Source organism: Triticum dicoccoides, chromosome 4B, assembly GCF_002162155.2.
Source record: "Triticum dicoccoides isolate Atlit2015 ecotype Zavitan chromosome 4B, WEW_v2.0, whole genome shotgun sequence".
In the NCBI taxonomy this organism is placed as follows: domain Eukaryota; kingdom Viridiplantae; phylum Streptophyta; class Magnoliopsida; order Poales; family Poaceae; genus Triticum; species Triticum dicoccoides.
In genome coordinates, this window is record NC_041387.1 from 346,761,054 (window position 1) to 346,766,844 (window position 5,791).

The following is a 5,791-nucleotide window of genomic DNA, read 5'->3' on the forward strand; positions in this document are numbered from 1 at the left end:
AAACTAAAATAAGTAGTAAATAAAATAGCAAAACTATTAACAGGAAAAATAAACAAAGGATAAAATAAAAAGGAAAACAAAGGGCCAAAAAAACCCGACCCAATCGGGCCTCGACCCAGCTGGCCAGCCCAACTGGGCAAAGGCCCAGCTGCCCCCACTCCCCTTGTCCCCCTCGAACCCTAAAACCCAACCGAGCCCCACTTCCCCCACGACACCCACTCTCCCTCGTTCCTCTCACCCCCCCGATCTGGATCGGGGGCGCTTTCCCTCGACGACCGCGTCGCCGCCGCCGCGCTGACCCCTCCGTCGCCGGCGCCCTACTCCTCAAAGCCTCTGCCGCGCATGGATCCGGTCTGGGCAGTCGATGCCCCACGCCTCCCGTCGCCTCCCCGACCTTGTTGCTGGACCGACCCCATCTTCCTCGACGGCCTGCCTCCACTCCGACGCCATCATCCCCATCGCCCTCCTCGCGCCCCGCTGCCTCGTTCCCTGCCACTCGATGTGAGCCTCCCCCTCGATCTCCTTATTTCCCCTCTTTTCCGTTTCTTCGTCGCCGGAGTTCGCCGGACAGCCGCAACGAGAGCTCGCTAGGCACTCGTGCTCACCACCATCGGTCGCGCACACGCACGCTCGTGCCATGGCGCGCCCCTTGGTCGTGGCCTTCACATGCACGTCCCGCCGTGCCCGTCAGCTCCGACCACCGCTGCACGTCGTCACGCACGCACGACACTGCCGCTCTGCCGCACCACCAACCCCTACCGTCGTGCGCCGCTAGTTTCCAAGGCCGCCCTTGGCCGTATTCCGACATCTCCTCCCCGCCTCTGGCCACCCCTCTGTCACCCCTAGACTCGCTGCGGCGCGAGCTCCCCAGCACACCCGCCTGCGTCCCTCGATGCCCGCGCCTCGCCTCTCCTCACCGGGCTAGTCGGAGCTCTGCCGCTCCGCTCGTCGTGGCCACCTGCACGCACGCGTGCCCCTCCGCTGGGGCCCCTCGATGGCTGATGCACCACGGCCGTCCGCCGGTGGCCTCGCCCCGCTCCCCCCTGGTCGGGCTCGCCCCCTCCCACTCGGGCGACGCCCATGACCTAGCACCCGACGCCCGTTAAGGCCCCTAGCCAATGACAAACGGGGCCCAACCCCAGAACGTTTTATTAAAATAAGTAGTAGTAATAATAGTAATAAAAATACTTATTAAATAATTAATTAAAGAATTAATTAATCATAATTAGATTAATCTAATCACTAATTAACCTAATTAATGTTAGTTAATTAATCAGTCAATGACACGCGGGGCCCAAACGTCAGTTTGACCAGTCAACACCTTTGTTGACTGCTGACGTCATGATGACGTCAGCAAACACTATTCTGGGTAATGTTGGATTAAATTAATTAGATAAATTGTAACAATGATTTTAAAACTTTGGAAAATCATATAAAATAAACCATAGCTCGGATCAAAAAACTTTGTACATGAAAGTTGCTCAGAATGACGAGACAAATCCGGATACATAGCCCGTTCATCCGCCACACATCCCTAGCATAGCAAACATGTAACTTTTCCCCTCCGGTTCATCTGCCCGAAAACGCGAAACACCGGGGATACTTTCCCGAATGTTTCCCCCCTCATCGGTATCACCTACTACCACGTTAGGGCACACCGAACACCGCATATTGTCTTGTTACGCTTTGTGATGCTTTGATTGCTCTATTATTTATTATGTTCCCCCTCCGTTACTTCTTTCTGGTAGACCCCAAGACTGCCGGCGACCCCCAGTTCGACTACGGAGTTGATGACCCCTCCTTGCCGGAGCAACCAGGCAAGCCCCCCCTTGATCACCAGATATCGCCTATTCTTCTCTATACTGCTTGCATTAGAGTAGTGTAGCATGTTACTATTCGGTTACTCCTATTCTGTTGCATAGCCTGTCATTGTTGCTACAGTCATTGATACCTTACCCGCAATCCTAAATGCTTAGTATAGGATGCTAGTTTATCATCATTGACCCTACATTCTTGTCAGTCTGCCTTGCTATACTATTGGGCCGTGATCACTCGGGAGGTGATCACGGGTATATACTATACATATATACATATTTTACAGATGGTGACTAAAGTCGGGTTGGCTCGTTGAGTACCCGCGAGTGATTCACGGATTGGGGGCTGAAAGGACCTTAGTCCCGACGGCCCTCTGTGTGGATCTTTGTGGCGGACCGACAGGGCAGGTTGAGACCACCTAGGAGAGAGGTGGGCCTGGCCCTGGTCGGCGTTCGCGGTTACTTCATAATAACATGCTTAACGAGATCTTGGTATTTGATCTGAGTCTGGCCACTGGCCTATACACACTAACCAACTACGGGGGAAAGATATGGGCACTCGACATCGTGGTATCAGCCGAAGCCTTCTTGACGTCAGCGACGGAGCGGCGCGCGCCGGATTGGACCGCGTAACGTGACTTCCTTTGTAATGGAGGTTGCTAGGTCTGCTTCCGGCCGCCCTCGCAACGTGCAGGTGTGCAATGGGCGATGGGCCCAGACCCCTGCACGCATAGGATTTAGACCGGCGGGTTGACCTCTCTGTTGTGCCTAGGTGGGGCTGCGACGTGTTGATCTTCCGAGGCCGGGCATGACCCAGGAAAGTGTGTCCGGCCAAATGGGATCGAGCGTGTTGGGTTATGTGGTGCACCCCTGCAGGGAAATTTATCTATTCAAATAGCCATGTCCCTCGGTAAAAGGACAACACGGAGTTGTACCTTGACCTTATGACAACTAGAACCGGATACTTAATAAAACACACCCAGAGAAGTTCCACAGACAACCCGGTGATCGCTTTTCCATAGGGCGACGAGGGGAGGATCGCCGGGTAGGATTATGCTATGCGATGCTACTTGGAGGACTTCAATCTACTCTCTTCTACATGCTGCAAGATGGAGGCTGCCAGAAGCGTAGTCTTCGACAGGATTAGCTATCCCCCTCTTATTTTGGCATTCTGCAGTTCAGTCCACTGATGTGGCCTCCTTACACATATACCCATGCATATGTAGTGTAGATCCTTGCTTGCGAGTAATTTGGATGAGTACTCACGGTTGCTTTTCTCCCTCTTCCCCCCTTTCCCTTCTACCTGGTTGTCGCAACCAGACGTTGGAGCCCAGGAGCCAGACGCCACCGTCGACAACGACTACTACACTGGAGGTGCCTACTACTACGTGCAGGCTGCTGACGACGACCAGGAGTAGTTTAGGAGGATCCCAGGCAGGAGGCATGCGCCTCTTTCGATCTGTATCCCAGTTTGTGCTAGCGTTCTTAAGGCAAACTTGTTTAACTTATGTCTGTACTCAGATATTGTTGCTTCCGCTGACTCGTCTATGATCGAGCACTTGTATTCGAGCCCTCGAGGCCCCTGGCTTGTAATATGATGCTTGTATGACTTATTTATGTTTTTAGAGTTGTGTTGTGATATCTTCCCGTGAGTCCCTGATCTTGATCGTACACGTTTGCGTGCATGATTAGTGTACGATTGAATCGGGGGTGTCACAAGTTGGTATCAAAGCCGACTGCCTGTGGGAATCCCCCTTTCCAACTCCTTGGCCGAAGTCGAGTCTAGTCCCTACAAAACTTTTACTAACATGGCTGTGTGCCTTACGGGCCCATGTCGCCATTGGGTGGTATTAGGATCTTTTATTCCTCGATCTATACTCTGGGACTCTGACATCTCTTCTATTCGGGTTAAACGATTTTACTAACTCTGACTCTAGGTTCTCGATAATATTTTCTCTCGGAGAGCCCCTTCAGTCCAGATGATCGCCTGCTGCACCAGAAGATTCCGAAGATACCCTTTGATGTTCTCTCGAGACTTTGTGCCTGTTGCTTTTGTAGTTCCCTACCACTGAAATATCCCTATGGATAAATACATACACCTGCCGTCCTTACTCTTATTCCCAGCTGATCTTGTTATTACAAGATACCCCCAAAATTCTCTGATATCCCGAGAATCCTTTGTGCCCACCGCTTTGTAGCTCTTTTCTGCATTAATACCCCTACGGATAATTCCTCGCACATAACGAGTATCCACTCATCACTAGTTGTTCATGTGTTTCACAATGATCTTCAAAAATACTATTCGATCTCCCTAAAATCCTCAATAGCCTATTGCTCTTGAAATTCTTGCTTGCTTGCATTATGGTTAATCCCATAAGTATAGTAATCTTATTGACAACCTTTGTCATTAACATTTTGAGTCTGTTGATTCAATATGTTGCGAATGCTTGTAATCCTCATCCAAACCCTAATATTCATCCTTCCAGCTCAGATGTCATGTTAAACAAGAGTTGATTCCCGACCAATCAAATTACCATCGGTTGTACCCCTAAGCCTACTCAACTTATCGATCCATGATCAGAGCGTTTGCTTCTGATCCGTTGATTTGGAAATCATAATTCTTTTGCATTTGAGCTTTGAATTTGTCAGTTGTTTCCATGACCTGATGCCTTTGCATTCTTTCTCCTTCTGATTGAGTACCGATACTCACATTAGATTCCTTATGGTCTGCGAGACCAATTTCTTGGTTAGTTCCCGACAGTGTCCTTCGTATACAAAAACCTCGAGAAGTTCTTTCCCTGATACATAATGCCTTCGGTAATTTGTATCCTCTACTTTGATAACCATACTCTAGTTTCGAGCTTGTATTATCTACTCCAAAGCTTGTGGTATATGTTTCTAAGATGCCCCGATGGGTTGAACCTATACCTTCTCTAAAAATCGTGTGAACCCGAAAGTTTTCACAAGTCATACTCTTCTGGTATTTTGCCAGATAAAATTTCAACACTACAACTTCTTCGAAAATGAGAAGTGAATGAAAGGTTATGCATTGGAGAAGTGGGAGTCGACCTTGAACTTTGTGTTAATGCCCATGGACATGATGTAGATCCTATCATGGAAGCTTTTTATAATAATAACTATTTCCTTGATAAATATCATCTGGTATATGTGAATTGATCCTTTGCAACCGTGGTTCCGACCATGATTGTTCTCCTTTGATTCTATTTCTCGGACAAGTTAAAGTACTTGCCTTCTGCAGATCAGTACGCCTGCCCAACCTTTATTTTGTTCTACCTTCGAGTATTACCCCTTGGTATCTCGAGGATAGCAACCCATTGCACTTCATCTTATGAATTTCTGATGAAGTAGTTCCTTCCCCTGTCATAGTTACTACACGGGTTCTGGGTTGTCGTCAACCAAGAACACCGATTTGTGAATCGAATCAACACTAAGATTCAGTACTCCCAGTACTTTGTTGTTGAGTAGTTTAATACTCCATCATGTCATTCCTAGCCTGATCAGCTACATCATTATCGTGCTAATTTTAACTGTGCTACTTGGTCCTTAATCCCGGAGCACAACTTTCCATGATGAGCTAAGCTTACGTTGACTTCCTCGTCTTATCATCCCACCACGAACAACAAGCTTGATTTCGAGTTTGTGTTGTACTCGTGGTTCAAATGACCTTTCGCTGCATCATTCCTTTGACTTGGTGTCATCCCCGATCGATTACATCTCCATGAAATCTCTCGACAAATGCGTCATGATCATCATCAGCATTCTGAGCTCTTCTAGGATATCAATTGAATTCATGATGTGAGATACATCCTTGCCCTCGATGATTTGTGTTATCATCGACCATTTTATTGCCTTTCGCTCAACACAAACTTGTTCGTGTTTTGTGTTATACCTTGAGTTCCTTGCTATCCAGCATCTATGCTTCTTTACCTTGGAGTATTACCATCTTTTATGTCAAG